Raw genomic sequence first — 13,365 nt, 5'->3', positions numbered from 1 at the left:
CCTTTGCGTCCTTGGTGGCTCGGAGGAGGATCTTGATTCAGTGGAGGGACGCAAGGCCTCCAAGTGTTAACACCTGGTTAAACGACATGGCAAACTTCATCCAATTGGAAAGAATCAAATTCGCCCTGAGAGGGTCGGTGCAGGGGTTTTTCAGGCGATGGCAACCCTTCCTGGACCTCTTAGATCAGAGATAGAAACTAAGGTCGTGACAGCAGCAACCCGGGAGGGGAGGGGAGGGCGGGAGGGGGGGGGGGGGGGGGGAGGGTATGGGGGAGGGGAGGGGGGGGGGAGGGGGGATAACAACGAAGGAAACACGGTATCGGTGGTGTCACGGGCAAGGCCTGCCCGAGGACACTGCCAGAAACGACAAGGTGGTCTGGCGGCCGGTTCGTAGGCGGGGGGGGGGGGGGGGCCGGGGGGGCGCGCGGGGAGGGGGGGGGGGGGATTCTTGTTAAGTAGGGGGATTTGACTTTGTTTTGATATAATTCAAATGTAGGGGGGGTTAAAATGTTTGTACTCTGAAAAATTTCTTCAATAAAAAGTATTTAAAAAAAAAAAGAACATTACAGCGCAGTACAGGGCCTTCGGCCCTCGATATTGCGCCGACCTGTGAAACCACTCTAAATCCCATCTACACTATTCCCTTACCATCCATATGTTTATCCAATGACCATTTGAATGCCCTTAATGTTGGCGAGTCTACTACTGTTGCAGGCAGGGCATTCCACGGCCTTACTATTCTCTGAGTAAAGAACCTACCTCTGACATCTGTCCCATATCTATCTCTCCTCAATTTAAAGCTATGTCCCCTTGTGCTAGCCATCACCATCTGAGGAAAAAGGCCTCTATTAAGTCACCTCTTAACCTTCTCTCTCACGAAAACAGCCTCAAGGCCCTCAGCCTTTCCTTATAAGATCTTCCCTCCATACCAGGCAACATCCTGGTAAATCTCCTTTGCACCCTTTCCAAAGCTTCCACATCCTTCCTATAATGCGGTGACCAGAACTGCACGCAATACTCCAAATGCGGCCGCACCAGAGTTTTGTACAGCTGCAACATGACCTCATGGCTCCGAAACTCAATCCCTCTACCAATAAAAGCTAACATACCGTAAGAGCAGACAGCCTGGTGTTTCTGGAGCACTTCACCGGCCACGGGGTTTGCCATCGCCACCAATGAGTTATCATAGAATTCCGACAGTGCAGAAGGAGCCCATTCAGCCATCAAGTCTCTGACCGACACTCCGAAAGAGCACTCTGCTTAGGCCCACTTCCCCCACCTTATCCCCGTTACCTCAACTAACCAACACACATCTTTGGGCACTAAGAGGTAATTTACCGTGGCCAATCCACCTAACCTGCACATCTGTGGACTATGGGAGGAAACTGGAGACAACCCACACAGACATGGGGAGAAAGTGCAAACTCCACATAGAGAAGGGAGGAGAAGGAGAGGGAGAAGGAGGGAGGAAGAGAGAGAGATATATACCGAGACAGTGAGGTTTATGGTGGCAATTCCTGAGTTTAGGTATAATCAGCATGGAGGAATAGCCATTAATGGTCATACAACAAAATGCACAATTGAAGGAACACGTTGAATTGGAAGAGCACAACAAATTCCAAGCCTGTAGGATTGTGGTTGGTGATAGGGAGGAGCAAGACCCAGGAGGATTTGGAATGCAAGTGGCGAAACTTTAGTGGGCTTTGAATCTTGAATTTTCTGACCCAGAATCATTGTACATTTGGAGACAATTTTTCTAACCCTCAGAATTTAAGAATGTCACTAAGGGTTCGTCTCGATCTTGAAGTGGAGACCAGGAACATAATCAGCAAACTTTCGGAAGTCCAGGTAAAGTTTAATGCTTTCGTCTATGTTCAGCTTCTATCAGTGAAGGGGGACGCAGAGTAAACTGGGACATGATTTCCACCAAGATGCATCTTCAGCAAAGATAGTGGGTAACTCTGGGACATAGTGAGCTAAACTATAATCTGGCATCGCTTCGATTTTCTCAAAAGACCTCTAATTGTGCTTTTCTCCAGCATTGTGTACTCTACTGTCATAACATCTGTAGTGGAGCTGGATTCTTCCACACACCCCACTCCCCCTGGGTTCAGCAGCAAGGAGGGAGTGTGTAATGTCACTCTGCTCAGACCCCCAGCAGGAAGGTTGGGGGAAGGGGGGGGCGAGGGAATTGTGGTTGGGGGTGTCTCTAGCAATGGCATTTTCAATAATAGGTACTTCCCTTCCCCCCCCCCCCCCCTTTCACAAAAGGTCTGCCTCTGTGAGTGTTCCCTCCTCTCTCCCCATGGCCTCACCCAGGTCACTCGTGGGCACGAGATTAACAAAATCGCAATCACAATTTTGACATATTTGTCTCGTAGCAGTCAGCTGATGTGTGATAACATGAAGCGTAGAACACAACCTTTTATTCGGCATTTCAATTTTTGATTGCATTAAGGAGAGGGAAGTGAAATGTGAGTCAGTTTATCTCCATTGCGATCTTCCAGCATTGATACGTGACAGTCAGCGACACATTAGAGATCCCTCCACAGCCCCTTCCAAACACTTGCCTTAGTCCTAGTCTGGGACGGAAGAGCCCTGGTTGAACCAGTGTGATTTTTACCGCTGTCCATCTTGAAGAGCATTAGAAGGTATTCAGCCTCTTTTGGGCCTCCTCCTCCATTTAGTTTGACATTGCCTGATCTTTGTATCAGCTGAATTTCTCCGCCTTCGCTCCATAACCCTCAGATACCCATGGTTTTGTTCCTGAACGGCTTGGTTCTAATTTTTAAATTGATGTCCACTTTTTTCTTGACTCCCCCACCCGAGAAAATCATTTTTCCACAACTGCCCTATTGAACAGCACTGTTAGGGAGTACGGAAATGAAATGAAATGAAAATCGCTTATTGTCACAAGTAGGCTTCAAATGAAGTTACTGTGAAAAGCCCGTAGTCGCCACATTCCGGTGCCTGTTCGGGGAGGCTGGTATGGGAATTGAACCGGGCTGCTGGCCTGCCTTGGTCTGCTTTAAAAGCCAGCTATGTTGTGCTATTTTGCGCGTATACCTGAAAAAGAGGGTGCCTTAATATATATATATATATATATATTTTTTATCCAGGGGATGTGGGTGTCACTGGCTGGGCCTGAATTTATTTCCCATTCCCAAATGTACAGGTTTACAGAGAGGACATTTAATAACCAGCCGCATTGCTGTGGGTCTGGAGTCCCATGTAGGCCAGACCAGGTAAGGAGAGCAGATTTTCTCCTAAAGTACATTAGTGAACCTGATGGGATTTGACGTCAATGGTTTCATGATTCTTGTTGGATTCAAATTCCACCATCTGCTGTGGTGGGATTTAAACCCAGGCCCTGAGACCATTACTCTGGGGCCGGGATTCTCCCCCAACCGGCGGGCGGGCCGTATCAGTGCCAAAGAGAGCGGCGTGAACCCGGAAGTTGCGGAATCCTCTGAACTTCCGGGGGCTAGGCCGGCACTGGAGTGGCTGGCTGGCGCCAACCGGCGCCAAAGGGCCTCCGCCGGCCGGCGCGAGTTGGCGCATGAACGGAAGCGCCAGCGTGATCTGGCACATGCGCAGAACCACTGGTGTGATCCCTGCGCATGCGCAGGGGGTTTCTTCTCCGCGCCGGCAATCGCGGAGCTTTACAGAGGCCGGTGCGGAGGGAACGAGTGCCCCCACGGTACAGGCGTGCACGCAGATCGGTGGGCCCCAATCGCGGGCCAGGCCCCCCCCCCTCCCCCCCCCGGGGCCATATCCCCCCGCGCCCCCCCCCGAGGACTCCGCAGGCCCGCCCTCAGAGCCAGGTCCCGCTGGTATGGACCTTGTGTATTTCACGCCGGTGGGACTGGCCGGAAATGGGCAGCCGCTCGGCCCATTGTGGCCCGGAGAATTGCCGGGGGGTTGGGGCCACTGCCAATGGCCCCCGGACGGCGCGACGTGATCCCTGCCCCCGCCAAAAAAATGGTGCCGGAGAATTCGACAGCCGGCTTTTGAGCGGCGGGGCGGGATTCACGGCGCCCGCCGGTGATTCTCCGACCCGGCAGGCGGTTTCAGGGACTATGTCCCCACGCCATCGTGAAAATTGTAGACTTTTATGCCATGAAAACTGGCGTCAAAAGGCCACAAATTCACAGCCTTGCTGGGGGTTAGCAGGCAGTTGTCATGGAGCTCACAGCTCCAGCTGCCAATCCGGACGCCAGTATCTCCGGGTCAGAGGCAACGCATGTGCATGGCGGTGGCCTCCAACGGCCCCGCCTTGCTCCATGGCGGACTAAGACCAAGGACCTGGACCACGGAAATAGTGCCCCAAAGAACAAAGAACAAGGAAAACTGCTGCACAGGAACAGGCCCTTCGGCCCTCCAAGCCTGTGCCGACCATGCTGCCCGTCTAAACTAAAACTTCTACACTTCCTGGGTCCGTATCCCTCTCTTCCCATCCGATTCATGTATTTGTCAAGATGCCCCTTAAACGTCACTATCGTCCCTGCTTCCACCACCTCCTCTGGCAGTGAATTCCAGGCACCCACTACCCTCTGTGTAAAAAACTTGCCTCATACATCTCCTCTAAACATTGCCCCTCGCACCTTAAACCTATGCCCTCTAGTAATTGACCCCTCTACCCTGGGGAAAAAGTCTCTGACTATCCACCCTGTCTATGCCCCTCATAATTTTGTAGACCTCTATCAGGTCACCCCTCAACCTCCATTGTTCCGGTGAGAACAAACTGAGTTTATTCAACCTCTCCTCATAGCTAATGCCCTCCATACCAGGCAACATGCTGGTAAATCTCCTCTGCACCCTCTCTAAAGCCTCCACATCCTTCTGGTAGTGTGGCAACCAGAATTGAACACTATACTCCAAGTGTGGCCTAACTAAGGTTCTATACAGCCACGCGCCCGACCCAGACCGCCCGCACAATAATAATAATAATCGCTTATTGTCACAAGTAGGCTTCAATGAAGTTACTGTGAAAGTCCCCGAGTCGCCACATTCCGGCGCCTGTTCGGGGAGGCCGGTACAGGAATTGAACCCGCGCTGCTGGCCTTGTTCTGCATTACAAGCCAGCTGTTTAGCCCACTGTGCTAAACCACAGCTAAAGGCCCAGTCCCGTATGAGGGCCCCCCCACCTTCCGATCGACCGCCCGCGACCATGGTGACTGTGTCCGCAGCCGCTGCGCGAGTTTCCCGAACGGCTAGAACCATATTAGAAATACGCTATTGGGACTTCAGCCAGTCTTGGGTGGAGAATAGCAGGGAGGGCCTCAAGCAATGGTCGCAGGTGGTGGACGTGACGCGGTGTACTCCCCGAGTACGCCGCTTTTCGGGGGGGGCGGAGAATCGAGGAACCGGCATCGGTCCCGATTCCATGCGTGAAACTGGATTCTCCACCTCGGTGGCAGACGCGATTTCGGCGTTGGTGTGTGAAGAATCCAGCCCATTATTTTAACATTATAAAAGATTACTGGTTAATCATGCATTCTCAAGGGAATACTGGAATATTCTATGTAACATGTGACTGCCCAAATAGGGACCTGTTTTATGCTCCCATTAATTAATTAATACTGATTGCTACAGTACAAAAACTGCCACGTGGAATCTTTACAACCAACAGAAAAATAAGGTACCACCCCTCAGGAATCATAGATGAAATGAATGCAGCTTTGAAGTGCTATCACTATTATAATGTAGGACGAAACAGTGGCCAATTTGCATACAGTAAGTCTCCAAACAGCAAATTGTGCGGGTGGGGGGGGGGGGACCTGAATGTTTAGGACTTGCTAACAACAGGCACAGATGCCAAAATAGCGCCACAATCTGGTCTGCTGGTTCTCCTGCTTCAGCCTTCCACAGGAACATTGTCCCAGAGTTAAAATGGGGTTGCAGTAAGCGACATGTAGCCAACTGCCCCTGCCAATCGCCAATTCTAGGACTCCCCATTTCACCTCCAGGTCCCCAAAGGTGGCAGGTGACTGTGAAGATGCGTGCGAGGCCTCCTCATGACAGGCTGGGTGAAAACCAAAACTCCAGGCAGGCTTAGAGGCCCGCCAAAGACTGGGTTCACTGTAGCCACGGGCTACCCTGTGGACAGATCCCCCGACAATGGTGGCCGGGTTACTGGATTAATTTTTTACTTTAAAAGTTTTTTGAAGTTGAAGAGGGTGCCTCAATTTCGGGGTGCCCCCTCATGCCTACCATGGAATCCTGCTGCTTTTCGCCCAAGCCGGAGGGCCTCCTATTGGCGCTCCAGCTTCAGAAGCCCACCCACCGACCTTATTTGGACAGCACGGGCCATGTTTTGGCCAATTATTGGCCCATTCGGGGGAATGCCACACCTGTTCCCCAAACAGTGTGGGACTCTGATTTCCCCATTTGTGCCTAATGTTGGGTTTCTGAAGCCACCAGAGAAAATCCTTTTGCATCAACTTGAGAGAGCAGATGGAGCCTCAGATTAACAAGTCATCCTGAAGGCAGTACCCCCGGCAACGCAGCTCTCTCTCTCAGTGCCACACTGGAATGTTAACCCCTGCTCAGTTTTCATGTGTAGGGATGAAACCAAAACCTTCCCATATAACATGCGAGACAAACGCAAAGGTCAAGACTTAAATGGCCCGATTACTGGCAGCCAGCATTGGAGCTTGCCGTGAAATTAAATATTTCTACTACTGTGTAATTTTATCCTTCGCTTATCCCATCATTAAACATTGGTATCCACAGACCATCTCTTAGCAGAAAGGAAAGAGTTCCTCAGCTTGCTCCCACTAGCGTCATTAATTATAATGCACTGATGTGTGCAGCAAGCATTACAAGTGTGCACCATCCCTGGAGATCCCTCATCAGACAGCTCAGGTCAGCTCCTGGAGACAGCTGCCTTGATGCGGTGCAGCAGCGGCGGCCCTGATATGCAAGCTGCTGCCACAGCAGACAAGCATCCTCAATGACCTGCTGACTCATGTTGCACAAAACCTTTAAAGCAGTATTGGGGAAGCTGCCAGAACTTCAACACAAAAACTGATTGCTTTATTTCAGGGGAAATAGCTCCTCAGCTCCCGGCTCATCATCACCTCGAATGTAAAATTCTCATGTTTGTGTTCAATTCTCTCAGTGAGCTGGCCTCCTAGTTTCTCCACCCTCTTTTCCCTGTAATCTCCTCCAGTTCGCCAACCCCCCCCCCCCCCCCCCCCCCCCCCCCCCCCCCCCCCGAGGGATCTGCATTCCTCCAATTTGGACACCTTGTGTAGATTTTATTTGTTCCCCTATTGGTGACCATTTTTTAGCTGCCAATTGAGGCCCTAAGCTCTGGAACCATCCATCGAAGCCTCTCCAAAGGCTGGATTATAGAATAGAATAGAACTTACAGTGCAGAAGGAGGCCATTCAGCCCATCGAGTCTGCACCGGCTCTTGGAAAGAGCACCCTACCCAAGGTCAACACCGCCACCCTATCCCCATAACCCAGTCACCCCACTCAACACTAAGGGCAATTTTGGACTCTAAGGGCAATTTATCACGGCCAATCCACCTAACCTGCACATCTTTGGACTGTGGGAGGAAACCGGAGCACCCGGAGGAAACCCACGCACACACGGGGAGGATGTGCAGACTCCGCACAGACAGTGACCCAGCCGGGAACCGAACCTGGGACCCTGGAGCTGTGAAGCAGTTGTGCTATCCGCAATGCTACCGTGCTGCCCCAGCGATTATACACTCCCCCACCAGCAGGTTTCAATGCGGAGGTAATCCAGTGGAAGGCCTGGACACTTTGGTGATCCCCCAAGGCATTACTTGCCAGGTTTGCCTCCCCACATGGCCGCTCAAACCCTAGCCCCACCCCCCACCCCCCTCACCGAGGCCTGCCTGCATTACCCCAGCGAAAGGCACTACCAAACTCTTGATTGAGTGCTGAATGGCTCCTGACTCCCAAGTGCAATATAGTCAATGGCCACGGCTCCTGGTGGCGCTACAGAACAGTCAACCTCTGATGTATCAGCAGCTCTGTTCCTTCCTGTTCTTAAGAAGCAAAGTCCGGCCCCTAGTCTCTTAATATCTCCCCCGACAGCTAGGGGCATGGGATGGGTGTGGTGGAGAGGGGGCGGAAAGCATGTCGGGACCGCAGCATCCCATAAAATACAACTTTTTTTTCCTCTACCTCAATCATGTTCCTTAAGATGCTCCTTAACACTCATCTCCTTTATTATAAGGCATAGGAGCAGAGGTAGGCCATGCAGTCCATCTAGTCTGCTACACATTCAATGAGATCATGACGGATCTGATATGATAATCGCCAACTGATTAAAAATCTGTCTATTTCAGACTTGAACGTACCGAATTAGTCAACAGCTCTCTGCAGTAAAGAAATCCAAAGGTTCACTACCCTCTGTAGTGATCTTTACATGGGTATGTACAGAAGGGGTTGATGGGAAATGGAAAGATCACTAGGGGGCAGCACTGGGGGGTATAAAAGGAGAAGCAAGCAGCCTCTTGGGCTGATTAGACTGTGAGGAGAGCAATAGCAGAGATTTAGCTCAGGGTTGCTAGTGTGGTCAGGCCTAGTTGTTGTATGTAAAAGTTGTAACCTTTCTACTCGTATAGTTCTTAAAATGAGAACTCACGCAGTTGTTAAGTTACGTTACTCAATAAACCTTACATAATCTTCTGGATGACTTTGCGTCTTCTTCTGGAAGCCTCTGCTATAACTGGATTGAGTAGCACATGTTACCTACCACACAGCTAACAAAACATGGTACCAGGTTGGCTTTAATCGAACAGTACTGGATTGATTAGGTTAGAGACAAGAAAGGAAACAAAAAGTAAAGAGCCGACCGCTCGACTATGGTAGACTTTGCAGCATTTGGACCCGAGCCAACCAGCGCAATGGAACACACGCCACTTCCACGGCCGCTGAAAACTACCGGTAATTTAAATAGTAACTGGAAAATGTTTAAACAGCAGCTTCAAATATACATGGCAGCTAATGACTTAAACGCAGCCTCCGGGAGAAAGATTGGGCTGTTACTAGCAACGGAAGGCCAGCAAGCTGTAGACACTTATAACACTTTCACGTACGGTGATAATGAAGACAAAACTACCTTTCAAGTGATAATTGCAAAATTTGACGAACACTGTAAAACACAGTCCAATAAAATCCTGGAAAGATTTAACCTACATAACAGGTTCCAACAAAACAGCGAGACAATCTCTAGATTTTGTTACAGATCTCCGATTACTAGCACAAGGCTGTAACTATGCTGATGTAACAGATTCCATCATCAGAGACCCATTAATCTATGGCCTCTCTGATGAAAAGTTAAGGGAATCACTAATGCAGTAAAATGATCTAACTCTAAAAACCACCATAGCAAAGTGCAGACAGCAAGAACAAAAGAAACAGCAGTACCTAGAGATTCTAGAGAGAAAAAAGTGGAGAAAATCCTCCACGAGGTGGAAGACGTTAAAATGGAGGCCTCTTCTCACAGGCATCCTCTTCCGACCGCCGGCTCCCATTCAAACATGTATGCCCATGCGCACAGTCAAGAGAGACGCGGCCGGCGAGATCCCGGATTGCGCATGCGCAAGAAGCTGCACATGCGCAGTATGCAAAGTACGAACCCAGCCAGAGGAGCGATTCGTGCATGCGTGATCGCTGCCGACGCGTGACGTCATGAACGTCATGACGTGTAACCACTGTGGCAACACCCACTTAAAAGGGAAATGTCCTGTACAAGGGAAAAGATGTTTAAAGTGCTCCAAAATGAATCATTTCGCCTCCCATTGTGAGTCAACAGCAAAATATCACTCTCCAACACAAAGACATGCAAACTTCAAGGTTCGCACAGTGGATGCAATGGACAACCAAACATCTGAAAAAAAAATTTCTCCGACCACGAAGATTTCCACTCCTGGAGGACACATACTGCGTCAGAATAATACATTCGGCTGAGGAACTGCACGGGCCGACCACAACTCCTCAATGCCATTGACTCTGCAAGGGAACGGTGGACCACGGTGCAAGTGAACAACTCCCCAATTACGTTCATGCTTGACACGGGAGCGTCCGCGAACTTGATGACAAGCAAAGATCTCGCATCCATCCCAGGGACACACAAGATGGTACCTGCTGCATGCAAGTTAAAAGACTACAGTGGCAACCAGATCACCTCAAGGGGATCATGCCACCTACAAGTAGTCAATAAGAAGTTCATGAAAGGACTACGCTTCGAGATCATGGACAACGAAAAAAACATCGCTGTTAGGTGCTCAAGCCTTCAAGGACTTCTGGCTGGTCCAGAGAATTTTCATGCACAACGAATGACTCATCCCGATTGGATGATGCCATCCAGTTGCTGCTCAGCGAGTATCCTGACTTCTTTCGTGGCATGGGTACGTTGCCCTACACATACAAAATACTGCTCAAAGAAGATGCAAAACCTCCCATTCACCCACCAAGGAGGGTACCAGCTCCCTTGCGGGATAAGCTAAAATCAGAACTCCTACGCCTACAATCTCAAGGTATCATATCAAAGATCACACAGCCGACTGACTGGGTCAGCTCATTGGTGTGTGTCAAGAAGCCATCAGGTGACCTCAGAATCTGTTTAGATCCCAAAGATCTGAACAAGAAGATTCGCAGGGAACACTACCCCATCCCTAAGCAAGAGCAGATAAGAAGGAGATAAGAAATAAGAAGGATAGGGGCTGGTTTTGCACACTGGGCTAAATCCCTGGCTTTTAAAGCAGACCAAGGCAGACCAGCAGCACGGTTCAATTCCCATACTAGCCTCCCCGAACAGGCGCCGGAATGTGGCGACTAGGGGCTTTTCACAGTAACTTCATTGAAGCCTACTCGTGACAATAAGCGATTTTCATTTCATTCATTTCATTTCAAGTGAAATGGCAAATGCTCGCATCTTCACCAAACCTGATGCCTCACAAGGTTTCTGGCAGATGCAGCTCAATGCTTCCAGCTGACTGTTGTGTACGTTCAACACACCATTTGGACGATACTGCTATAATCACATGCCTTTCGGGATCATCTCCGCATCCAAAATATTTCACAGAATTATGGAGCAGATGACGGAGGGCATTGAAGGCATCAGAGTATATGTCGATGACATCATAATATGGTCAACGACAGAGGAAGACTACATTGCTCGGTTAAAACAAGTCTTCAAAAGAATTCACCAATTTGGGTTGAAACTCAACCGAAAGTGCATCTTCGCACGCTCATCTCTGACCTTCCTGGGTGACACAATATCAGGGCACGGGTCGAAGCCGGATTCTGAAAAGACTGGGCAATCCAGAACATGCAGCGGCCACGTGACAAGAAAGCAGTGTGCAGGTTTCTTGGATTCATCAACTTCCGAGGCAAGTTCATACCGAACTTATCAACAAGGACGTCAGCATTACGAAACGTGATAAGGAAGGACACGGCGTTTGCCTGGATTCCACACCACCAAGAAGAGTGGGTGGATCTAAAGCACCAATTGATGAGAGCTCCAATGCTGGCATTATTTGACCCAACGAAACGCACAAAGATCTCCACTGACACCAGTCAACATGGAATTGGCGCGGTACTTCTTCAACAGAATGATCAATCGGACTGGGTCCCAGTGGCATACGCATCTAGAGCGATGACCGCCACAGAGTGCAGGTATGCACAGACCGAGAAGGAGTGCCTGGGGCTGATCACAGGTATAACAAAATTCCACCACTATGTGTATGCCTTCCCACGTTCCTAGTGGAGACTGATCATAGACCACTGGTCAACATGATTGACAAGAAGCTCAATGACATGATGCCGCACCTACAATACACGATGATGAAGTTGAGGAGGTATGACTTCACACTGGTCTACACTCCTGGGAAGGACCTCATCATATCTGACACCCTGTCCCGAGCCACTGACGCTGACAGTTCTCTTCCGGCATCCATTAACGATGTAGAAACTCACGCACAGTTGTGCAGAGAGACGCTCCTGGCATCAGACGCGAGGCTGCAGCAAATTTGTCTGGCTACACGAGAAGATGTGACCTTGCTCCAGGTCATGCACAACCTACAGCACGGCTGGCCAAGAGGGCGGTGCCCGCAGTTCCAAAACATCAAAACTGAACTGTCAGTGGTGGGTGGCGTAATACTGCGAAATGACAGAATCGTAATTCCACTGGCGCTCCGATCAGACATGCTCCGCAGGATTCATGAGGGATATCTTGGAATGGAGAAGTGCAAAGGAAGAGCACGGCAATCCGTGTACTGGCCTGGGATAAATGAGGACATAACAAACATGGTACTCACATGTTACACATGTTAAAAACATCAACCGGCACAAAGCAAGGGGCCACTCCGGCATCATGAGATGACTACGTCACTGTGGGACAAAGTTAGCATAGACTTGTTTCACTTCATGTGTCGAAGCTATGTTCTTATCATTGATTATTACTCCAACTTTCCGGAAGTAATGAAACTCCCGGATCTAGTATCTGCAACAATTATCAAAGTCTGCAAGGAAACCTCCTTGGGGCATGGCATCACACAGACGGTCATGTCCAACAATGGTCCTTGCTTTGCAAGCTGGGAGTGGACGAAATTCTCCAAGAAATACAACTTTAAACACGTAACATCGAGTCCACACTTTCCCAAATCCAATGGCAGGGTGGCGAAAGGTGTACACATTATTAAGCAACTCATAAGCAAGGCCACTGACTCGAATTCCGACATACACTTGGCTCTATTATCATATCGGTCATCACCGTTGAGCTCAGGGCTATCACCAGCTCAAATGCTCTTCAATCGAGATGTGAGAACAACCCTACCAGCGTTACGCTTCAGCAATCCGGATCACTCACAAGTGTTTGCCAAGATGCGCCAACAACGTCACACACAAAAGCAGCACTATGACCGACATGCAAAATTGCTGCATCCGTTAGCGATCAATGACATGGTTCGCCTGCGGCACCCTGGTGGAGGATGGTCCAATACGGCAATGGTGCTACGACGAGTCTCACCACGATCGTACATTGTAAAGTCCGACGAGGGTGTGCTGTTCAGACGCAATCGACAAGACCTGCTGAAGGTTTCACCTCATCAATCAGTCTTTCCGACGTTAGATCCGCAGTACTCTATCATTCGACATCCCATGACACCATCAGCCAGTGACCAGATGGATAGTACAACCTCAGGGTCTCCATGCCCACTTAGGAGATTGACACGAATCAGACGAGCGCCCAACCGTCTGAACTTGTGAACATTGAACTGATGCAATAATTGATTTCTGCAATGTTTTTCTGCATGACACCAACTGTGTTTGTTCCATTTAGTTACAACACTGCAACTATGTAAAAAAAAAGAGAAAA

Source organism: Scyliorhinus canicula, chromosome 13 (genome assembly GCF_902713615.1).
Source record: "Scyliorhinus canicula chromosome 13, sScyCan1.1, whole genome shotgun sequence".
Taxonomy (NCBI): Eukaryota; Metazoa; Chordata; class Chondrichthyes; order Carcharhiniformes; family Scyliorhinidae; genus Scyliorhinus; species Scyliorhinus canicula.
The sequence above is the reverse complement of the archived record's forward strand: the minus strand, read 5'-3'. Positions refer to the sequence as shown.